The sequence below is a fragment of the Vombatus ursinus genome, unplaced genomic scaffold (genome assembly GCF_900497805.2).
Source record: "Vombatus ursinus unplaced genomic scaffold, bare-nosed wombat genome assembly UNPS02014808.1, whole genome shotgun sequence".
Lineage (NCBI taxonomy): Eukaryota > Metazoa > Chordata > Mammalia > Diprotodontia > Vombatidae > Vombatus > Vombatus ursinus.
This window is the reverse complement of record NW_020954586.1, coordinates 6,316,552-6,341,540: the sequence shown is the minus strand read 5'-3', so window position 1 is coordinate 6,341,540 and position 24,989 is coordinate 6,316,552. Positions and strand designations below refer to the sequence as shown.

At 47.2% G+C, this 24,989-nt stretch overlaps 1 protein-coding gene across 4 annotated transcripts in view; it reads right to left on the bottom strand.

Annotated features, from left to right (window-relative positions):
• MAP3K13 (mitogen-activated protein kinase kinase kinase 13) overlaps positions 1–24,989 on the bottom strand; it is a 191,839-nt gene that overhangs the window by 79,573 nt on the left and 87,277 nt on the right. Inside the window, exon 1 of one of the 4 annotated variants that reach the window (XM_027875297.1) lies at positions 10,837–11,062. The exons of the other annotated variants lie outside the window; for them this stretch is intronic. The gene's annotated coding sequence lies outside the window, so the exon portion shown is untranslated. Of the gene's footprint in view, positions 1–10,836; positions 11,063–24,989 lie in introns of those variants that run through there. 4 annotated transcript variants of the gene reach the window in all.

The window sequence follows — 24,989 nt, the reverse complement described above, 5'->3', positions numbered from 1 at the left end:
TTTCTACCTGTGTGACCTTTAGCAAGTCACTCGGTACCTTAGTTTCCTCCTCTGTAAAACAAGGAGGTGAACTCAATGGCCACTAATGTCCCTTTGAGCTCTAACTCTATGGTCCTATGACTGATTTTGAGTCTGAGATGAAGTCTACATTGGTTTAGGGTTTTTTATCGGGATGAGGTCCTTGTGAGCATTTCAAATTTCCTTTTCTTCAGCAATAATAATGACTCAAAATGACATAATGATCAAAGTTTGATAAGTGCTTATATTGCAACAATCCTGTGAGGCACGCATTGCAATTATTATTTGCATTTTATAGATGAGGAAACTGAGGCTCACAGAGGTTAAATGAGTTGGCCTTGGTTTCTTAGGTAGGAAGGATCTGAGACGAGATTCAAGTATGGGTCTCGTGACTCCAAGTCCAGCATTCCCTTCCAACTGGGGCCCAGAGACCATGCCTGAGAGGAGCTAAGCCTTTTGGCTAAGCACTCCTTAGGAGCTTGTACCCTCATCTTTACCCAGGGGCCATGTTCCACCCATGTTCCACTGTTCCTGTACCTTCCACCTCTAGCTCTGAGAAGTAGAAACAAATCAGCACTAACATGGCCTTTGGAAGGGGAGTGTAAATGGAATATTTTTCATTCCATTCACCATCCCTGGGATTTTCCAGGCCAAAACTCCATTTCTGGGCAATACTCTGCATGTGTCCTCTTCCCCGAGAATGTAAGCCCCTTGAAGGAAGTATTTTAATTTTGTATTTGCGTCCCTAGCACTTAGCACAGTGCTGGCTATATTATAAGCGCTTAATAGAAGTTTTTCATTCATTCAGGACAAATGAGATACCTTGTTAAACTCCTCCTACTCCTCCTCCTCCTTCCCCCAGGCTCCCAATCTAGGAGTCATCCTGGAGTCATCACTCTCTCTCACCCTCCCATATTCAACATGGTGCCAAGACCTGTGAGTTTCACCTCTGCACCATCTCTTGACACTGCCCCCACCCTGGAGCAGGTCCTCATCACCTCACGCCTGGATACTGCAACACCTGCTTGGGGTGGGGGTGGGGAGTGGGGGGGGGTGCCAGCCTCATGTCTCTCTCCACTCTAATCCATCCTCCGTTTACTAAAGTGATTTTCCTAAAGTAGTGGTCTGATCATGTTATTCTAAGACTGAATAAATTCCAGTGGCTCCCTCTTGCCTCCAGGAGCAAATACATAATTCTGTGTTTGGCACTGAAAGCCTGCCACAACGTATCCCCCTTCTGCCTTCCCAGTCTTCTTACACCTTAATCCTCAACATGTACTTCATTCAGTGACACTGGCCTCCTGGCTGTTTCCCAGACAAGACACTCCATCTCTCAGCCCCAGTCCAAGACACTCCATCTCTCAGGCCCAGTCATTTCTCCTCGAATGCTCTCTGTCCTCTGCTCACAATCCCTGGCTTCCTTCAAGTCCCAACTGAAATCCCACCTTCTACAGGAAGCCTTCCCCAGCCCTCTTTAAACCCAGTGCCTTCCCTCTGTAAATCATCTCCTATTTATCCCTTGTAGAGCTTGGTTTGTATATGTTTGTTTCCCCCAGTAGAGTGTAAGCTCTTGATTAAGGGCAGGGATTGTCTTTTGCCTAGTGCTTAGCACACACCTTAAACAACATTTACAGATTGATTGATTTTCCTGCTAAGCTTGTCCTTAGACACCGGAGATCATGTGATTTTTTAAAGAGCCTAGAGGGAGGTCAGCTGCCTGGGTCTACTGCAGACTCAGGAGAGGCCTCTTGAGCCCTGCCAACCCTTTCATTCAGTTCTGGCTGACTCCTGATCATGCTCCCCACAGGCAAGTCTAATGGTCTTCACTCAGAACTCATCCTTCCTGACCTCTTGGTGACCTTTGACACTGTCCATCCTTTCTCAGCCAGGATAATCTCTCCTGCTTGGCTGACCACTCCTCAGTCTCCTGTACTAGATCTTTATACGGTCATTTCCACCCTTTTCTCTCCCCCTTCTCTTCTATTTTGCTTGGCGAGCTCATCAGTTCCCATGGGTTAAATTACCATCTCTATGCAGATGATTCCCAGATCTGTACAGGGTATTCCCAAAGCCTTAGTGCAATTTTAAACTTAATAAGCTTTTTAAAAAATATATTTTATTTACTTTTGAGTTCCATTTTATTTTCAGTTCCAAATTCTTCCCCTCCCCACCTATTGAGTAGGCAAGAAAAATAAAATCATTTACAAATATGTATAGTCATGCAAAACAAGTTTCCACATTAACCACATCCAAAAAGAAAGAAACAAACAGGAGGCAGCTAGGTGGCACAGTGGACAGAGCACTGGCCCTGGAGTCAGGAGGACCTGAGTTCAGATATAGTCTCAGACTAGACACTTGATACTTATTAGCTGAATGGCCCTGGGCAAGTCACTTAACCCCAACTACCTCAACAAAATCAAACAAACAAAAACAACGACAACAAATGGACAAAGGGAAGAAAACATGCCTCAATCTGCCCTCTGAGTCCCTCAGTTCTCTAGCATGTTTCATCAGATGCCATTTGGGACTGTGGTGGGTCATGGTGTTGATTGGAATTCCCAAGTCTTTCAAAGTTGTTTGTCTTTACAAATTGCTGTTATTGTAGAAACTGTCCTCCTGGTCGAGTTCACTTCATTTTGCATCAGTTCATACAGGTCTTCCTGGGGTTTTCTGAAACCCTCTTCATCAATTCTTATAGGGCAGTGGTATTCCATTACTTAACAAGCCTTTGGGATTCCCTGTATATCTAAGGGCTAATCTGTTTCCTCAGCTCCACTCCTCTACCACAACTGCTATTTGGTCATTTCCAGTTGGATGTCCTGAGTTGGACATCCCATAGGCATCTCAAACTCAACAAATCCAAAACAGAATTCATTCTCTTTCCCTCCAAAACCCGCCCTCTCCTCACTTTCCTCTTACTGCTGAGGCACACCTGTCTTTCCAAGTCACCCAGGCTCCCAGGCTCACTGTCACCCTTGAGTCGTCACTCGCACTCACGCCATGTAGACTACCTACTACAATCTTGTCTCTTCTACCTAGACACAATCTCTCCTCTGCACACAACCTCTTCTCTCTACTTGTACAGGGCCTGATGGCTGCTCTTCTGAGCTAGAACAGCTGCCAGCTAAGGGGGCTCCCTGCCTCATCTCTCCCCACTCCAGTGGATTCTCTACTCAACTTCCAACATAATTTTCCTCAACATTCTGCCCATGCCACCCATCTGCCTCCTTCCGGCTCCTTGTAAACTCCAGCGGCTCTGTCTGAACACCTCTCCAGGATCACCTACAAAGTCCCATGCTTGGCATTTAAGGCCCTTTTCTGCCTTTCTGGTCTTCTTCTGTTTTACTCCCTCCATAAACTGGCTGACCCCCATGCTTGGATGCTTTCTTCTCATCTCCACCTCCCGGCTTCATTCCAGGCTTAACTCAAAACCCACCTTCCCAACCTCCCCACTACCAGTGCAAGAGATCACCATTCATTTACAAAGCAGATATCATGTATGTACATAGTTCCGTGCATGTTGTAAGAGCATACAAGCTCCTTGAAGGCAGGGAGTGGGGTTTCATCTTTCTTTGAATTCCAAGTGCTTAGCATGCTGCCTGGCACATAGTAGGCACTCAACAAATGCTTGTTGACTATTCCAGACCTTTGCTTCCTTCTTCAAGCCTACATGACTCCATTTCTATCCCCTTCTCTCTCAGCAGAGGACTTCACTCTTGCTTCACTAAGAAGACCTAGTCTCATCTGCCCTGAGCGGTCTCATCTCTCCCTTATCACACCTCAAATGTGGGTCCTCTTTTCTTTGCCCTCAGTCACAAAGGTGGAGGTGACCTCCTTCTTAAGGCTGATTCCTCTACTCCTGGTCTTTTGGTAGAAGCAACATCAACTCTATGTAGACTGGGCTAGTTTCTGCCTTTAAAAGGCAATGAAGGGGCAGCTAGGGGGCACAATGGATAGAGCACCGGCCCTGACGTCAGGAGGACCTGAGTTCAAATTCGGCCTCAGACCAAACACTTGACACTTACTAGCTGTGTGACCCTGGGCAAGTCACTGCCTAGCCAAAAAAAAAAAGGCAATGAAAAAAATCAGAGATTTAAGGTCCAAGGGACTGAGGTGAGAACTTTGACTTAGCTTCCTAACCACTTAGGTGGGAACAAGGGCCAGGCACCTCCCCAGCTGTGAACAGAAGGGTCTATTCTGATTGTCTGAGGGACTTGGTCACATTGCTGGCACCGTATAAGATCATAGAGCTCATGGGGTTCTAGGATCTGGAAGGGGAGAGGAGAGAAAGCTGCCCCTGGAGGGAGGGGGAGGAGAGCCTGGTCTCCTCTATCTCCTTTGTTGGAGGAGGCCCTTTGGAGCTCGAAGGGACAAGAGTATTGTGACCTCAGTCTCTCCAGTGATCCTGGTAGCATCCCTGGCACACCTGACTGCGGTGCTGCCTCAAGAACAAAGGAAAGACTAATGAGAAGAGGAAGACTGAGTCCAGCAGGAAGCTGCCCCAGACCTAAGGGGACATCTTGAGGGCTCCAGCCAAAGTTCTTCCAGGAGCACTGGGTTACCCCTTGGCCACACGAGCTCTCTAAGCTACAGTCCCCAAGGGACTGTGGAGGGGGAGAGGGGATCACAGTTTTGGGAGAGCATGGCTTGTGCCATCCTCTGTAATCTCTCTCCCAGTTAAGTTCATACCACTTGCTAAAAGTGATTTAAGTTTGACTGACTGATATCAATAAGCTCTGACATTGGGAACCACCCCCAAACTTATAAGAGCTATCCTAGAGCCCCAAAGGTGCCTAGTAACAATATTCTGAGCACCGGCCCTGGAGTAAGGAGGACCTGAGTTCAAATCCAGCCTCAGACACTTGACACTTACTAGCTGTGTGATCCTGGGCAAGTCACTTAACCCCACTGCCTAGCCAAAACAACAACAACAACAACAAAAACCCAAAAGCCCAACATTCTGGGAACCTGATTCACCAGGGGGAGGGTGGAGTTTCCTCCCTCCAGGCTCAGTTTCCAAGTCACTTCTTCCCCAAACACTTCCCGTCAGTCCCTTTCTCCTCTTCCCCACCTCCACCCATCCCCTGCCCAGCAAGAGTAATCTTCTTCCCTTCAAATTTCCTTATAGCATTTTATTTGATTCTTTTCTTTGCTCTGATCACAATCATCTCGTTTATTTGTGGACATGTCATCTCTCTCCATATAACTGTAATATCCTTGAAGACAGGAAGGATCACTTTTTATCTCTGCATCTTCAGTTCCTAGCATGGTGCCTTGCATATACTCATAATAAATGATCGCTGAATTGAAGTGGAAAGAAATAAAGAAGAAGGAACGAAAGAAAGAAAGAAAGAGAGAAAGAAAGAGAGAGAGAGAGAGAGAAAGAAAGAAAGAAAGAAAGAAAGAAAAAAACCTAAGGAAGAAAGGAACATAGAAAGAGAAAGGAAGGAAGGAAAGAAGAGAAAGAAAGGAAGGAAGGAAGAGGTTTCAACTTTTCAAACTCCAGTGTTTCCTCAGGAAATCCTCTCCATCCTACACATGGTGAAAGGCAGCATGGTCTCTCTCTCTCAGAAAGCGTCTTGGACTTGGGAACAGGAAGCCTGGTTTTGAACTGTGGCTCATGACATGTACTAGCTGCGTGATCTTAGGAAAATCTCACTTAACCTCTCTGACCCTCCCTCACCTTTCTCATCTGCACATAATAGGGCTGATAATCCTGGCACCACCAAACTCAAAGGGTTGTTGTGAGAAAGCATTTTGTTCACCTTTAAGTACCTTAGAAATGCAGTCTCAGACATGTGACTGTCCTACTGGTGCCATGGATGTAATTCTGCTCAAGGACATAGGGCCGGGCTACACTGACTAGTGTAGTCTGATGTCTTTACGAGGCACTTGATGGTTTCAAAGAGCTCCACATCACTGAAGCCTCACAGAAACCATGAGAGATAAGTACTGCAGGCATCATTATGCCCATTTTACAGATAAAGAAACTGAGGATTAACTGACTTGCCCAGGGTGATCCTTGCCCAGGGTTGCAGGTATCTGAGGTAGACTTGGAACTCAGTTTTCTCTCATTCTAAGTCTGTCCAGCAGTCTATCCCCTTGGCTAGGCTGACTTGTCAGGGTGGTTTTAGCCAGAGTGGTAGATTAGAAGCTCCCCAAGGGCAGGACCTGTCTTTTGCCTCTTTTTTGTATTCCCAGCAAGTAGCAGAAAGCCTCATACATAGTAGGTACTTAATGTTTACTGACTGACTTCTGGCTTTAGGGACTCATGACGGTTCTCTAGGATTCATCTTTGGCTTGACTGTGTTTGTTTACAAAATCAATTAATTCCAATTTCTGAAATAGCTTCAGTTTTGCTTTGTTTTGTTTTGTTTTGTTTTGAAACAGAATGCCATCCATTGAGAGCTGCTGCTACACTGGATTTTATTGTTTGATATTAAACAGCTGAGAGTTACTATCTGCTGCTTTGCTTTTCCACAGGCACTACAGACGTGGAAATAAATATATCTTGAATTCAATTCAATTTTAAAGATTATTAAGAATCTATAGTTCTGACATTGGGGATATGAAAGATGCTTGCCCTCAAGATTACATTCTACAAAAACAAAACAAGTCCCCGAAATAGAAACACTGAGGTGGGGACAGTAAGGAGAAGCTGTGTCTTCAAGGGATGGTTTTTGTGCCTACTCTTTGTGACCCCATTTGGGTTTTTCTTGGCAAAAGATGCTGAAGTGGTTTGCCATTTCCTTCTCCAGCTCATTATACAGATGAGGAAACTGAGGCAACCAAGGTTAAGTGACTTGCCCAGGGTCACACAGCTAGTGAGTGGCTGAGGCCAGACTTGAACTCAGGAAGATGAGTCTTCCTGACTCCAGGCCCAGCACTCTACGCACTGTGATGTATTTCCATGAGAAAAAAAGCTGTCTCCTGGGAGAATGTACAGACCTTGATAGTTTTTTTAAAAAATATTATGATCATAGATTTACAGTTGGAAGGGAAATTAGAAGCCATCAAATATAAGCTCCTCATTTGACAAGTGAGGAAACTGAGGCCCAGAGAGAAGGCATTACTTAGCCAGAGTCCTATAGGTAGCCCTTCACTTTAAAGATCAGGAACCTGAGGCCCAGAGCAATTAAGTGACTTGCCCACAATCACACAGGGACTAAGTGAAGACAGGATTTGGAAGCTGGGGCCTCTAACTAAAAATCCAGCATGCTGCCTATGGTACCACTATGCTCACTGTCAGGAATATATGTAGCCTTACAGCAGCAGCCACGCTGTGCAATGACTAATATTGATAGACTTAGCCCTTCTCAGCAATACAAGGATCTAAGACATCTCCAAAGGCCTTGTGATGGAAAATGCTATCCACATCCAAAGAAAGAACTATGGGGTTTGAATGCAGATCGAAGCATACTATTTGCTATTTTTTTTCTCCTGTTGAGTTTTGTTTCCTCTTTCTGTTTCCTCTTTGTTCCCCCTATTGGCTCTAATTTTTACTTACAACATCACTAATGTGAAAATGTGTTTAATAGGAATGTAAATGTATAGCCTATATCAGATTACTCACCGTCTTGGGGAGGGAGGTGGGAAGGGAAGGGGAGAAAAATTTAATACTCAAAAGTTTATGGAAGTGATTGTTGATAATTCAAAATAAATTAATTTTTAAAAAAAGAATATATGTAGCCTTAACGCCAACTCCCATTTCCACCCGGCCTTTCGGCTCCCAAAGTACTGCCCTGCCTTAAAAGGACAAAGGGCAGGTGCTTTTATCCCATGTTTCAGGTCAGCAAACAGACTGAGAAGTTACATGACTTTTCTGGGATCACAGAAAATGCCTGAGGCAAGATCTGAACTCAGGAATCATGACTCCAGGTCTGGTGCTCCATTGACTCTGCCTCGCTGATGCTACCAAAGGTATGTATTTTAAGAAGTCCTTTATCTCTTTCGTCTTTAGGTCCAGTCAATGCAAAGGATAATTGATGCTGTTTGTATATGTATATTGCCTCCCTGCCAGACTAAGTTCTGTCGGGGGAGAGCTGTGTCTTATTAAGTGTCCATACCTCCCCCAGCCCCTCGAACTACACTCAGCACCTAGGAGGTGACTGAGAACATTTCCTGAGGCTTAAAAGGATTCTAAATACCAAAGAAATAACTAAGACTAGCTACATGGTGATAAAAGCCTGAAAAAATATGTGAAAGAGTAAATGCTGAAAGAGCCTGAGAGGCTTCTGGATTAAGGATGGGGATCCAGAATGCAGGTCTTCATTCAGATACCCTGAGGGAGAGATAGAAGGTAGCGGGTGCCAGGTGAGTCAAATCACCCACAACAACTTGACCACCACCTCCCCACAGACGCTGATGGAGATAGCCAGGACCCTGAACCACGAGTGTTGGGACATCAGTGTTCCTGAGACCAATGGCCCTAACATCTATAACAGAAGGGAGCAATCATGGTGGAAGAAGGACTCACGTTCCTCATTGCTACCAAATATCAACTAATGACCAACAGCCACCAATGGAGAGGTGAGCCCAAGGAAGCCCTAGGTGTGGCGGTATCCCCCCCAACACTAGTCTTGTGTTCAGCGCAGCCCCCACAGCCAATGTCCCCAGAACCCTGGGAGGGATGCCCCCAATCTGACACCTTGGGAGGGCTCTAGCCCCTTCTTTCTCAGAAGCTGCAGCTACTGAAGATCCAGAATCAAAAGATCTTGCCAGCAAAGTTCTTAATACTTTCCCACCTTAGAAACAGGGATGGTTTTATCAGTGGACACAGCATTAAAGAAGAGGAATGACCATCTATTGGCAGCTATGATGTTGAGGAGATATATGTTTTCTTCTAGTTGTTTTCCTGCCACTTAGCACAGTGCCTGGCACATAAGAAGCACATAGTGTATACTCTCTGTCCCTGTTTCTGTCTTTCAGTCCTCAGTCTCTCTCCCCTCCTCTCCTTTGTCTTTTTCTCCTCTCTCTGTCTCACCTCTCTGTCTCTGTCTGTCCTCTCCCAGTCCCCTGTCCCTGACTTCTGTCTCTCTCTGTTTCTGTCTCTGTCTCCCCCCCCCCCCTCCCTCTAGTAGTTAATGCTGTCAACTTCTTGAAATCACTTGGTATTATTTGAACAGGCTTTCGGTTTACTTATTGGTGTGTGTGGTGAGTTCTCCCATTTTCATTAGAATGTAAGTTTGCCTGTGGGAGCCAGCTTTGGTTTTTATTTTTGTATGCCTGGCATTTAGCACAGTACCTGGCACATAGTAGGTGCCTTTTTTTAAAAGCCTTGCTAATCGATTTCAAATACCCAGAGATGCTGACTGAAACTGCCCCTGGATGTGCATCTGGAAGATGCTGGCAAATATCTGAAAGGCTAGCTTTGCAGCCATAATCGAAAACTTTCAACATGAGCTCCAAATCATGGAAACATATTAGAAAGTCGGAAACATCCGACTGAGGTCATTCTAAAACTAAATAATTGATTATCTAAGGTAAAGGTTGACTCTCATTACTTCAGCGGAGGGTGTGATCTCGTCCTTTCAACAGCACAGATCGCAGCCCATCCATACCTGACTATCCGGGGTGACTCAAACCAATGCCCTCCAATGGGTCTGCCACCGGGGAGGGCCACCCTAAGTGCTGCAGTCTTTCTTTCTCTTCTCTTACCATTGTGAGGCTCTCAATGGAGCCCACGGGCTGTCCATCAGTTATCCCTCATTCCCACCATGTGACCAGTCCATCTTTTTTTTTTTGAGAACATCGTTTCCCCCGCTCTCCTTTGTAAACACCATCGATCTGGAAAATAAGGAAGACTCTTGGGAGAGAGCCCGGCACATGCGTTAAGTATGCTGCCATATCCGATGCCTGTGCTTTAAATAATAGCCTCCAGCACCGATCGTGCCCCCACTTCCCTTTCTTCTACCACCCCAGTTTTCATCCTGGATCATCCTGAGTGCTAAAGAGCTCCGGGCACCTGAGATCCTCTGAGAAAAGCGTCGGAACTGAAACACACAGAGAGCCGCCAATAAATGACCAAACCAGAGAACATCCATATTGCCCCAACTGCTTTGGGCTCGCTGCTCCCAATCAGAAAGATAAACATACCTTCGGGAGTGTTTCCACTTGCAACAATTCAGGACTGGAATCCACACTTTGCTTGCTAGCTTTCCTCGGGGACAGTGGCCACTGATTATGACTCAGAGGGTTACCTCCCCCCCCCCCCCCCCCTGCCTACGTTTTCTGATTGAACTTTAAGCTTTCCCGTTTTTTCCATAAAGATTTAAGTAAAATCTACAGCCAGAACAAGGCAAAGAAATCACAGTGAATTCCTCTCTAGCTGCCGAGAAAGAAAGCCGATCTCATTGAAACAGCAGCACCTTATGCTTTCCAAAACGCAAGGGGATCACGAAAGGAAGGCTTGCGGAAGAATGAGAAAGAGAAAGAAAGGGAGACAATTGGCTCGCAGGTTCAAGGCTGGCGTCTCCCTGCAGCCGGCCCTACTGGCGGCGCTCGGGGCTTTGCCCCCGATGCCCTCCACAGATCCCAACCGGCTCGAAAAGTTCATCCCCGTTTCAGGACAGCAGGGGCAGCATCAGGGAATAACGTGCAGGATCGTAAATGAAACATGTCCACACCGAGTATGCAGACGAGCAAAGGAAAACCAGCTGTCAGCCGCCTCCGAGAGCGTGGCTTCTCTCCCCCAACCCCTCTCCCTGCGCTCAGCCTCCCGAGCCTGGCAGGTCGCACATACACCATCCATCCATCCATCTGGCCCCATGAAAGAAAGGCAGATGCAAACGGAACAAATAAACCCAACGAAATACTCACGGCAAGGAAGGATTCCTACACACACTGCTCCATTTTCAGGTTGGAGAGAAGATGGAAGGCCATTGGGAGAGCGTGGTGGAAGGCCAAAAACGGGGACCTCCACCCCCACGATCCTATAGCCAGCCCACTGCAAAGGAGCCCCAGCCGGGGCTGACGTCACGGATTCATGAATGGATGTAAATCGGGCTGGTTTAGGATTCCGTGCAGCCCTGGCTGTGGTGTGTGCCATGCGAGAAAGAAAGAGGGGGGGAGGGTCCGCGAGGAGGACCGGCCAATCAGCGGCCCTCTGCTGTGGCCTGCCTGCTGGGACAAGGAATCTGGGTACAGAATAAACAAAGCCCGCCAATCAGGCTTGTGCCACAGGGCTTCTGACACAGGGCGATGACAGAATCTGGCAGCTCGCAGAGAAGTGTGTGTGTGCGTGTGCGCGCGCGCCTGCGTGCGCCTCTGTGTGTGTGTGTGTGTGTTTGTGTAGGGGGTTGGGGGGGGAAGGAAAAACCAGGATGATCATGCAGACACATTACCATTGCTGAATCAGGCAGCAAAAAATGTAACTTGGCTGGAGAAAAAAAAAATCAATGATACCCATCATCTCTGTGAACGCATCTACATCTGTCTCTCCAGCTAGCCTCCTAGATTCAGCGCCTGAAGGGACGTCCGAAGCCATCCAGTCCGATCTCCCTCTTTTACAGGTGACACTGAGCCCCAAGGAGGTCCCCACAGGCAGGCAGCCCCCAAGCGGAGCTTTGAACTCAGATCCTTTGATCTGAGTCAGGGTATTTTCCATTGTACCAGGACGATCCCCTGGTTTTACGGATGGGGAAACTGAGGCACAGAGAAATAACAGAATCCTAGATCCAGAGCTGGAAGGAACCTTTAGAAGTCATGTAGTGCAATCCCCTCATCTTACAAATGAGGAAACTGAGACCCAGGGAAGTTGGGACTTGTCCAGTCACATAGATGATAAAGACAACATTCTAATACTTTGCTTCCAAATCCAGAGTTCTTCCCTTTGCAGTAACCACCTCCCCCCCCAAAGCCATTTTATCCCTCATTAGGATGACTTCTGTCAGTTTCTAGCTGCCCTCATGTGACACAGCAGATCCAAGGTAGGAGGAGTATCCTAGATTTAGAGCTCAAAAAGGCCCTAGGGATCATCTAGATGATTTCCCTTCATTTCACCAGAGGAGGAAACTGAGGCTCAGGGAAGTTAAATCACTGGAGGCAGCTAGGTAGTGCAGTGGAGCCTGTGTGGGATTGAAGTTTAAATCCTGCCCTGGGTATCCTATTTCTTGGCTTCTCAAAGGGTGGGGGAGGAGGTGGAGGGAGGGAGAGAATTTGGAACTGAAAATGAAAACAAATCCCGCCCAGGACAACTTCCCAGCTGTGTGACCCTGTGCTGGTCACAGTAATCTGGGTAGGCAGTGGCCGTCCCCATCTGTAGAACGAGCATAATAATGGCACCTACTTCCCAGGGTTGTTGTAAAGATCCAGTGAATTATTTTGCAAACCTTAAAGCACTACATAAATTCAAGCTTCAATGAAGATGATATCCTTAAGTCACAATCTGGAGAGCCAGAATTCACATTCACATTGTGTGGTTCCAAATTCACTGCTCTTTTAACTGGACATCACGGTTTAGCAAGTACCACCCAAAGTCAGCGGCTAGGGGGCATCCTTAATGAGCCCACAAATCCAACAGTGGGAAAAAAGGTGGAGGGGAGATGATGGTCTGGTGATAGGAAAAATATAAATGCAGGGAGCAGTCATTTCAAAGGTACCGCAGTGAGCAGCCCTTTTGCTGTATGGGAAGTGTCATCCAAAGTGGGCACAGCCCTAGACATTCTTCCCATGGAGGGGGCCCTTTTGTTTGACTTGTGTGACTTCTGGCTGTTTAAGGACCCCTCTCCAAAAGTGCTGCTAAGAAAGCCTGAAGCAAGTCTGGGGCTTGGTCAGAAGCCTTGTTGGTGACAGACATACAAACATCTGAAGCAGGTTTCACTCAGGGAAGATTGAGATTTATAGACCCTACAAAAAACTGTCCTGCACTTTGGACCTGGCCTGGCAAGCCTGGCACATCTGAGAGAAGGAAAGGACAATGGGCGAGTTAAGGACTGCTCAGGACTGACTGGGACAGACTTCCTCCTTCCTCTCTTAGTCAACTGCATTATTTTATGTACACACACACACACACACACACACACACACACACACACACACACGCACACACAGAGACACATACATGTTCGCACACCAGAAAGAGAGAGAGAGAAATGGAGAGGAAGAAAGGGAGAGAAGGAGCAAGGGAAGAAGAGAGAGAGAGACAGAGAGATAGAGAGAGAGAGACAGAGTTGGTGAGTCACACACACGTGATTGCTGGTCACCCACTCCTGAGTTCAATGAGCCCAAAAGGGTGTAGCTTGGCTCAGGAGACATGGTCAAGCCAACCTCCACCCTGTGAAGACACTTCTTGAGAATAGTAGTCTTCTCTGTTCAACAAAGGGATGCTGAGGGGCTGGGCTCATAGATTCAGAGAGTATAAGATCCCAGAACTGGGGATGGAAAGGACCTCAGTCACAGGTGAATTTAGATCAAACAGACACTGGAAAAGCCAAGCCTGTTTCGAAGCCTTTTTCTTCCATAGGTAAAAGGCCTCAATCACCAAGCCCTGGGGAATACAGAAGAAAAAGCAAAAAACAGTCCCTGCCCTCAAGAAGCTTATATTCTAAAGGGGTAGGCAACATGTACATAAATGAATATCCAGAATGATAACAGTGAGCATTTACATAGGGCTTTAGGGTTTGTAAAGTGCTTTACAAATACCATTTCATTAGCTCCCCAAATAACCCAGGGAGGCAGGAATAATTTTATTCCTATTTTGTAGAAGAGGAAAGGGAGGCAGATAAAGGTTAAGTGACTTGCCCAGGGTCATAAATCTGGTAAATATTCAAGACAAGGTCTCTATCCATTTATCACCTAGATGCTTATAAAAGATAACTACAAGGGGTAGTGAGGTGGTGCAGTGAAGAGAGCACCGGCCCTGGAGTCAGGAGGACCTGAGTTCAAATCTGACCTCAGGCACTTGATATTTACTAGCTGTGTGACCCTGGGCAAGTCACTTAACCCCAACTGCCTCACCAAAAAAAACCCCAAAAAAACCCAAAAACCACAACAACAAAACAAAACAAAACCCAACAAAAATAAGCAAACAAAAAAAGATAACTACAGAACAGCTGTATAACTAATAACTAAAACTACACATAGCTGTGGGGCAGGCGAGAGACCAGAAAAAGACCTCTGGTAGAAAGTGGTGTCTGAGCCAAATCTGGAAGGAAACTTGGAATTGTAAGAGAACGAGGGTAGGGATGGGGGACAGCTGGTACAGAGATGGGAGATGGAAGGCTGTGTGTGAGCCGCTGGGTGACATTGCCTGTCCCATCATCTCTGCTAAAATGTCTCATGACAAGTCAGCCCTGGAGACTGTTGCATCTGCCATGGACTGTCTCATAGGCAGGGTAGCTTCCTCAGAAAATTTCTTTTCATTTGTTCTGGACAAAAAGAGGGGAGTGAGTGGCTGGGCTAATTAAACACCGTTCCCCACCTCCATTGTGCAAAAAGGGCCCCGGGGCAAGTAGGGACCCCCCCCCCCCAAGGCCTCACCTCCAATGAGCCCCTTCCTCAGACCCAGAGAAGGGGTGCAGAGCATAGCCACATTCTCAGACACAAGTTGAGTCTGGGGTCTTTTTTTTTTTTATTTTTATTTTTGATGAGGCAATCAGGGTTAAGTGACTTGCCCAGGGTCACACAGTTAGTATGAGTCAAGTGTCTGAGGTGGTATTTGAACTCAGGTCCTTCTGACTCCAAGGCCAGAGCTCTATCTGTACCACCTAGCTGCCCCAATTGGTTTCCTTTGTAATTCTATGTACTTTATTCTATGCATTTTTTGTTTGTTTTTTTTGGTGAGGCAAGGGGGGTGGAGTGGGGGTGGGGTTAAGTGACTTGCCCAGAGTCACTCAGCTAGTGAGTGTTACATGTCTGAGGCAGGATTTGAACTCAGGTCCTCCTGACTCCAGGGCTGGTGTTGTATCCACTGAACCACCTAGCTGTCCCTTTTCATTAGTGAATGTTACCTCAAGCAAGCTCTTCCTAGCTCCCTCCCTCCTGCCGCTCGCAGACAGGTACTGGTCAGCAAGCTCCCACTGGAGATTCTTACACTCCAGGGAACACAAAGATCACAGCTCAGGAGTTGGAAGGAATCTCAGCAGCTCAGTCCAATCCTCTCATTTAACAGATGAGGAAACTGAGGCCCTGTTTACTTGCTCCGGGTCACAGAAGAAATAAATAGAAAGGATCAGATCAGTCTTCCCCGGAGCCCTGCCAGGGGTACAGATCCATGTGGGGACTCCTGCAGAGGCCAGGCTGAAGGGCACACTGGCCAGACAGGCCTGAAAGCCCTCAGGAGTATACTGTTCATTTGATAAGTGCCTGAAGTCTTCCCTAGGCCAAGACTTCCCAGCATGCTAAGGGCAGGAGGGGGGAGGATCTGAAGGAATGATCAGATTACCAGGGTCAGACCCAACCTGGAGGGTGGAGGGTTGACTTGGGCACAACCCACTTCCGGGTGGGCGTGGTCATTAAGAAACACTTTGGGCCAGCTGTGCCCTAGGCTGGGAATCTTCCTGCCTAAGGGCTTTTCAGTGGTGGCAAGAGGAGTCTCTGGCCACTGCTGATTGGTGAAGAGGCTGCACCCCATTATCCTTGTGCTCCGGAGTCCTCCCTGTGCTGGGGGGTGGGGTGGGAGCTGTCCTTTAGCTTTGTGTAAATGCTGGTTTCTGAATTCCACCCAGCAGGCCTGGTAAAGGCCAGCTAGAAGTGGACACTTTTAGGAGACCCCACCTGCTTTCCCCCAGCCCTGCTCTTAGTTCACGCCGGCTCTCGGCCTTGTCTCAGCAGCACCACGGCCTTGACATGCCCCCTGGGGCTGCGTCATCCTTGTCCAGCTCGGGCGTTCCTGGACATCCACTTAGGACTCCGTCCAATTCCCTGTGGCTCACCCCACAATGGACACAGTGTACCACAGGAACTGTCCCACTGCAGGGCTCCAGAGGCTGCAGCTGCCCACTAACCCTTTCTATCCTATCACTCAATGGTGGGGCTGGATAGCTGTTCCCATTCCATTTGGTAGGAAGAGAGAGACATTTCTACCAAGATTATGAAAGCTGTAAAAGTCACCATGGGAGGAATCTGTCATCTAGAGAAGTCAAGCCTGTCCCATTATGATCACAAGAAATGGGGATTAGGAAGGCAGCTGGCATGGCCAAAGGGTTGGCCTCGAAGTCAGGAAGGGCTGGGTGCAAATCCAGCCTCTGACAGACATATCCTGGCTCATACCCGAGCGCGTCTCAGAGGACAACGACAGGCGGAAGGGGTTGTTGTGACGCGGGGGGTGCACGAGGCCCAGACGAGATGGATGTAAGGCAAACATCACAGAAGCACCAGCTGGGGTGAGGATGAGGAGGATTTTGTCAGCCCAGTGTGTGTTCAGCAGCTTCGCATGTGCATTGTTGACCTCCCATTCAAGAGTTTCTACACAGGCCCAAGAAAGTCACAGGATGGGTTTGACCTCGTTCCCAGAGACTTTCGGGATTTCCTGTGCTGGAGAGACAGGCCTGCTAGGAAGATCCTTGAAGAGAGGCGGCGCAGGAGGAGGAGGGAGGGTCCACCCAAGCAGAGGAAGAGCAGCCGGTCATGGCTGACCAACAGGCAATCTCGCGCTAACTTCCTTGCCCGCTGCCACAGGGGCCAGTCCTGCCTCCACCAGGGCCCTGCCCCACCTCCCGGGCTTCCATCCGCATCAGGACAAAGGAGAAGAGCATGACCTCTGTGAGCCAGGACCTGGCCTTTCCAGATAGAAATCCTTTATTGGGAGCTGCTGCTTCCAGCCAAGGGTCATCCTGAGAGAGCCGCTGGCCCTGGCCCCCAACCTGGGTTTGAACCTTACCTTTGTTATTGTTTCCTTTGCAACCCTGGGCAAATCCCTTCATCTCCCTGGGCCTCAGTTCCTTAATTTGTATGGAAGGGAGGGGTTCCCTTCCCCCTTCCCCCCCCACCCCCGGCCCCTACCACAAACAATCAACTGGCAGATTAGGTTTTAAACTTGTAAACAATACCTTCTACACCTTGTGAACCCCTTTATCTTATTCAATTGGGTCAAGAATTGCATTTGGCAAACTGATAGCCAAGCAGTAGTCCAATCACCCTGTGGAAAATGTCCGGTTTGGAGGATTCAAATTCAAGACAAGCCCTTGGGAAGGAATCTCTGGGCTAGGGGGAAGATGAAGAGTTTTTTGGGGGGGGGGGGGGGCTACTCCTCCATTGACCAACTTATTGGAGAAGTTGGATGAGGAAGAGACAATGGATCCAACAACAGACGGCCCCCTGAAGTGGAAGGCAACTTCAGGGGTCCCCCCCCCCGCCGTGTGGTGGAGGGAAGTGCCAGCCAGGGACTTGACACAGGCATAAACCCTCAGACCTCCTGGAGAGAGCTGTGCACCCATAAAGGGCACTCCCCGAGGGCCACTCACAGGGACAAAGAGTTCTAGGAGCCAAGAGCGGTGACTTACCTTTGGGCCACCTGCGTTCTCTACATGTGCGTGTGGAAAAGAGTGTACCCTAGGCTTTTTTGGGGAGGTAACTACAGTTGTTCCTACACCTTATAGAGTGTATAAAATATGTTTCACAAAAGCTAACTAAGGCTGATTGGCTAGTTAGCAATGAGGAGAATACTTGTGAGGCTTTTAAGTGACCGACCAGAAACCCTAAGGGCAGAAGTGGTCAGCCACCCTCTGTGGCCTTGTTCTACCAAGGTCAGAGGTAGCAAGTGATGCCATAGCGGGTGCTAAATGTCAAAGGAGGTATTGCATGAGATGGTGCCAGTGGCCTCCTCCACCTCTAGATTAGTGAGCCTGTGAAATGCAGAGCCTCCAGAATGAGGCCTGGAGCCCCCCCCAAAGAAACAGTCCAGAAGGACTCCAGACTTTGATTGCCTCTACATGAACTGGATCTTTAAGAAAAGGATTCTCTGTTTTATGGGTTGAGCCAGGCTGAGGGATGACAGAGTGGACAGCCACAATGTTTCCCTGGGATGTCACCCGAAAGCAAAGCAGGGTCCCTGCTGGACTCCGGGGGGTGACCTCATGGGAGGCTATGGACAAGTGGGACAAGTCACATAGGATAAGAAGCAAGCACTTGTGGGCTGCAATCTGCAGCGTGGAGAGAAAAGCTACATCAAGGAGACGCCAGGCTCCATTCCCAGGAACAGTGATCATTATTTTCAAGGAAACCAAAAATGTCTTCCAGGGAATGAAAAGATTCCCTTTGCCTTTAAGGGAAAAATGAAAGCAGCCAGCTGAGCTGGGGAGGCAAGACCCACTTCACTGAAAGGCAAAAAATCCAGAGTTAGAAACTCCATAGATTAAGGAAGCGCTTAGGACCAAGAATGAAAAACAAATATTAGCAACTAGCATTCTTGAAATATTTCTCACACCTATCACCTCGAGGATTAACCAAATCCCTGGACAACCCGGCTCGGACAGACTCATTTCACATCACTCCCTTCCATGCCCATAGGCAGGGTCCCAGGCCAGTCCTGGCTGCCAAGCAGGGCCCTCAGACTCCACTCAGACCCTTAGGCCCTCTCCCCTTTCCCTAATGATGGTGAGGTCTTGCTCTGCAAGTCAGAAGCACCCTAAGGAGCCCTGAGCCTTGCTCTCAGCCCATCACTGAACTCTCAGGGCATTTCCTCTGGGCATTTTCATCTGCCCTGTTTGGAATTAGCCTATAGTACAGGTGTTGTTTCCCTTAATTAGAAAGAGAGCTTCTTGAAAACAAAAACTGTCTAGCTTTTCTATTTATACCCTCCGCTTTTAATAGTGAGCATTGAACAAATTGTTTTTTCATTCATTCATTCACTCACCCATCACTGTCCATCCAAACTGGCCTTCTAACTGTTCTTCACATACGACACTCCATCTCTCATTCATTCCTCTCCAACCTGCATTCCTGACTTTCCCAGACTTTTGTCTCCCAGACCCCACAGACCTCCTCTCCAGTCCTGGAGTTCACACAGGAGAAGGATCCTTTTTCTCTCGGCCTCTTCTCTAGGATTGGATGGCTCCTCTCAGACCCCCCACCGCCACCCCAAGCCAGTTCTGAGCACATTCCTGTCTCCCAGCCTGTCCCTCACCTGCCCACACCCACCTATCCTTTTTTATGTGTCACCTTCCCCATTAGAATGTATGCTTCTTGAGGACAGGGACTGCCTTTTGGTTTGTATTTGTATTCTCAGCACACAGTAAGTGCTTAATAAATGCTTGCAGTCTCTCATCTCTGTACTTTTATGCCAAGCCCAGAATGCCCTCCTTCCTCATCTCTACCCTGTTCCCCTGACTTATCCCCCTCCCTAGCTGTGTCTTGCCTTCCATTAATTTTGCATATAGCTCTACATTTACATGTCTCACCCAGCAAATGGAAGGTAAGCTCTTTGAGGGCAGGCACTGTCTTAGTGGTTCTCTGGAGTCTAACACAGGCCTTGGCATATAGCAAGCACTCAACAAATGTTTGTTGATGGATTGATTCTTAGAATTTTAAAATTATCTTTGTGATTAAAAAAAAATCCCCCAAACCCCTCACTGAACACTTCTCAAAGATTTTGAAAAAAAACTCTCAGTTGTTAACAGAGCTGACTTAAGCCAATATTTTTATTAAAGAGAATGAGCTGTCTTGTCAGCTAGGGAACAGGAGTGCTTAGTTACAAGCTGTTGAAAATAAATCCTTAAGCACTTAGGGCTGGTCCTCCTTTTCAAGAAGATGGCTAATTCACTAATCCATTCAAAAGCAAATGGGTCTCCAAATTAATAAAATATTTGACTTCTCCCCAATATCTCTTTCCCTAACACCTATTTTCCCATGGGAGCCAAATTTCTGAAGTACTGAAAAAACTATCTAGAATTGCTTTAAACACACACACACACACACACACACACACACACACACACACACACACACACACCCCTTATTCCTTCAAAAACATAAAGGACATTTCATGCCTCCTTTTATTTTCCCACGTGGATCTTTTTTCTTTTTTTTTTTTTAGGGAATTAGGTATTTGTAATAAAAACATCGGGAATGTACCTTCTACTTTTTTTTTTTTTAGGCAATTGGGGTTAAGTGACTTGCCTAGGGTCACACAGCTAGTAAGTGTCAAGTGTTTGCCTTCTACTCTTTTTGATTTTGGATTTTCTGTGTTCGCTTCTCCTAATTTCCCTTTGCCACTAGACATCAGCTGCTGTTCCCTTGTGTTTCCCTCGTGGCTCACGGTATCAACCCAAAGGAGCCATCACAAGTCCCTGGCCCTGCAAACTCAAGGGGAAAGTGGGCAAACGAGTAACAAAGTAGAACAGAACCACTTCTCTTAAGGAAAGCAGAACTAGGGTCACCTGAAGTCTGCTCCTCTCTTGTAGACACTTGAATCATTTGACAAGGTCACAGGTCAAGAGTCAAAAGGAGGCCCAGAGGCTATTCACATGGACCCCTTCATTTTACAGATGAAGACACTGAGACCAGTGAGGTAGGAGACTTGACTTTTGTGTGTTCTCTCATTAGAATGTAAGCTCCGGGAGGGAAACTTTTTCTTTTTGTTTGCATTCCCTGCACAACGCCCCGTACAAAGTAATGGCACAAAGTCATCGCTTCATGAATGCTTGTTGACTGCTGACTGACCAAGTCACACAGCAGATGAAGGCAGAATCAGGATTCAAACCCAGTTCCTTGGCCTCCAAATCCAGTGCCTCGGTGGAATATCCATGGCTCTTTGAAAGCTGGGTTAGTCTGGTTGCAGCAATCCTGTCAGAGGCACCACTACTGCTTTCATTCCTAGATCTGTAAGACCCCAGGTCTCCCTCCTTCAGATCCAGAGCCCATTTGGGAAATCCCTTGGAACTTATGGACATTGGTAGGAGTTTTACATGAAGGACATCACAAATTTGCACGAACACAAAGTAGTTTATTGTCTCCAAAGTCTGTGTACTGTCCAGCCAAAGGAATCAAACAAGCATTCTCGAAGTGCTGGGTCCCCAGGGTTCCAAGGATGCAACAATGCCTGCTCTCAAGGAGCTGAAGCACCCCAGTCCCAGCATACAGGCACATTCCCCAACCCGTCACCCACTTGAGGACGCCAGTTTTATCATCTCTATGAACTCCAACGGCATCTGCCATTTCAATGCTGAGCTTGACAGATGGTCAGGTGGCACACCTAAAGCCGCTCCCCATTTTCTCCAGCTTCTGCCCATTCTTCCTTATTGACACACTTTCACCCAAATTCTTCCACTTGCTGACCACTTTCTAAATCATGATTGGCCATTTCTGCTCTCTCATGTACAAGCTCAGCAGTGGAAAGACACCAGGCTCGGTGAGAGAGAGTTTAATTTTGACTGCCATTGTAGACCTTGGGCAAATCCATTCACTTGTCTGGGCCTCAGGTTCTCTCTCGGCACAACTGGGGAGCTAGACTCAGCAGCCCCTTCCAGCTCCAAGTCCAGGACCCTGGGGGCAGCCTCTAAATTATCTCCAAGTTCCCTGCCACCTGTGAAATGCCATGATTCCTATCAACTCTTGGTGATCTTTGTGCTGATAATTTATCCACTAACTGGATCCTTCCAGGGCATCTACTTTCATCATCTCTTGAGGAATGAATGAAGGGAGCTTAAGCTAGATGTAACCAAAGGTGGCCAACCACCTGCTGACTCCCCTCTCCTACATATCCTGAGTTCCAGTATCACCTATCATCGACCATCAATCCCCAGGCATTATTTTATTATGTGCCTAGTAGAGGTCAGTTGCTGGAGACATAAAAACAAAGCCAGTAGAGTTCCAGCCATCAGAGAACTTAGCCTAGGCCACAATCAACCAACCAACCAACCATGTGCTGGGTACCATGCCAACAGCTGAAGAGACAAAGACAAAAGCTGAAACAATAACTCCTCCCTCTATTATCCATGCAACCACACCCCCTCCATTAGTGCAGACAATTCAATTCAACATTTATTAAACATCTACCATGTGTAAGGCACTGTCTTAAACACTGAATATACAAAGACTCACCTCCCTGCCAAAGAAATAAACCCTATCTGCTTTCAAGGACCTTCCATTCTAAGATGGGAAAATAAGGAGTAAGTTATGATCTCTCCAAGGAAGGCTTTAGCTGAGGCCAGGCCAGACTGAAAGTTCCCTCCCCTTATTTAGCTTTTAAACAACAGTCTGTCCCATTCCCAGGCCTACTCTTTTCTCAAGGACCCATTCTTCCATCATTGATTAGGAGATCTGTCCCATCCTTCCGATTCACATCTACGCTGTCACCCCCTGTGTAGCCTTAGGCAAGTATTTAACCTCTCTGGGCTTCTGGGGAGAGGACTGAGTGACTGTTGAAATTCTTTCCGACTCTCAATCTACAAAGCTCCTCATTTTCTTTTTAAATTAAATTTTATTTTTTTCAATCCAGAGGCATTTTCTTTTACCCCTTCTCTGTGGGGCCACAAAGAAGTCTCATCTACAGACTTTGCCCCAAGTGACCTAGACAGGTGATATACACACATGAAAAGATCCCTACCTACTAGAGCAGCATGTGGTTAAAGAAGTAACAGTAATGAGGATAAGCCAGGGAGAGACCTTGCTTCAGGCAGCCCTGACATGGCTAGTGGTAGCCAGGCTGCTTTCTTGGAGGTGTGTGAGAGCCCACCAACAATGGTCAGAACTGTTCACCCAGAAGTGCAGGTGATTTGTGTGCAAATGAATGAAATGGCCAAAAGAAACCAGGAGTCCAAAGGTAGTCACTAAAGATAGTGACACTGAAGTCCTGAGTAGGGCCAAGGGGACACCTCAATCTCATCTTCTGATGAAACATGAGGCCTTCAGAAGTAGAGGGATGATCCCATGGTAAAGTGCACATGGACATGAGGCCACCTACTCTTATTTTTTAAATTTTTTTAATTTTTATTTTTTGTGAATTGGGGTTAAGTGACTTGCCCAGGGTCACACAGCTAGTAAGTGTCAAGTGTTTGGTCTGAGGCCGGATTTGAACTCAGGTCCTCCTGATTTCAGGGCCGGAGCTCTATCCACTGTGCCACCTAGCTGCCCCTAGGCCACCTAGTCTCAGAGAAGGACACTGAGGGTCAAAGAGGAGATGCCACCTTGGCCAAGTTCACGCACATACTAGGGACAGAACTGAGATTTGAAGTCAGAGAACTCTGAGTCTGTGACTCCTGGCTGGTCACCATGCTGACCAGAGGAGATGTGGGTGTGAGCATGTCCGCTGGTCACTGCCCATATCTTGCTCTTCACTTCGGTTGGTTTTCCTTCGACATTTTGTTTGGTGCTTACATTCCTGACTCTGTATCTGGTCTTGGCTCTCTGTCCCGAGTGTCTGATCCAGCTGAGACCACTGAGCCACACAACCCATTCCTGTTTCTCTCTCCCCTTGGGTCCCTGCCTTGGGGAACAGCTACTGAGCTACCTCCAAAAGTAACTGTCATACATGCTGCCTGTCCTCATAGACAGAAGCTGCCCTAGGAGCCCAGCCAACTCTCTCTCCTATCACTCTGTGTGTGTGTGTGTGTGTGTGTGTGTGTGTGTACATATATATATATATTGTTGTTTGATGAGTCTTTTAACTGTTACCTTCTATACTCTTTTTTTTATCTTGTAATAACCAATTTATGGATATGTTGCCACTCCCATTAGAGTGGAAGCTTCTCGAGAGCAGGTCCCTTTTGTTTTTGTAGCCCCAGAATTTAGCACAATGCCTGACACATAGCAGGTGCTTAATGAATGCTTGTTGATTGATAACCCTCCCCTCCCAAAAAAAAAAAAAAGTCTCCTCTCTATGGCATTTAGGAAAATAGGAGAAGTACTGGCTTAGAGCTACAAGGCCTCAGTGGCTTCATCTGTAAAATGATGGTCTTGGACTGGATGGCCCCAAAGGTGTCTTCCAACCCGAGGGTCCATGGTCTTGTATTCTGGGGCAAGTCACATATATGGCAGCTAAAGCTCAAAGTCTTCCTGACTGGGAGCGTCCTGAGGCCGTGATTTCCCAACCAGGCTAGGGCTGCACCATAGTTACGTTGAACAGACTCATGATGAAGAAACAAGGGAGGTCAGAGTCAAAACATCCTCTGCCCTGGTCAGCCCCTGACTGGAGTAGGATGTTTAATTCTGGGGCCAAGGTTCAAGAGGGAAGGAAAGAAGCATTTTTTAAGCACCTACTATGTACCAATACTGTGCTAAGCACTTGATCTACAACTTAATACATAATGGCTACCCTCAAGTATGTGAAGGGCTGTCCCATGGAAAAAAGATTAGACTTGTTCCATTTGGCCTCAAGGCAGAACAAGGAGTAACAGGGGAGTTTTAAAAGAGGCAAATACAGGATTGATATAAAGACATATTTCCTGACAATTGGAGCTGTAGAGAGCGAGATGGGGCCCCTCGGGAAGCAATGGGTCCCCTTTAACTTCAGCTGTTTAAGCCAAAGTCACTTGACACAAACATGGCAGAGGGCACCTGTTTCAGGGACATAAATCTCAAGTTCCTTCCAAAGCCAAAATTCTTTGACTCTCTAAGGGCTAAGGAAAAGAATGAGGGCAATGAGAAAGGAACAAGGCCCCCACCCCTCCACTTGCTTCATCTTTTCCTGACAGAGGAGTCAAGACATAATTAAATGAGGGCCAGTAGAGTTCCAGGCCTTCTTTGGAGAACTTTAATTTCATTGCAAGTCCTAAATGAATGAAAAATATTTCAGCACCCTGGTCTTGTTTTCCCCGTGGGTCCTAATGAGTGCCCTGTATTCCCAGGGAGATAGGAGAGATAAGGAAAGGGAACAGAGACTGTCACTTACTACAATGGACCATGATGGAACCAAAAATTAAGAAGCAAACACTTGGGAAACATGATATTCACCAATCTACTTTTAATTTTTATATGAAGATAAGGAAGCCCTTGTGGGGGACTGTGGGAAAGGTGAAGGATATTTGGTCAGAAGACCTGGGTTCAGATCCTACCTCTGGGGCTTACTACCTAAATGGCCTTGGCCTTCTCTGGGC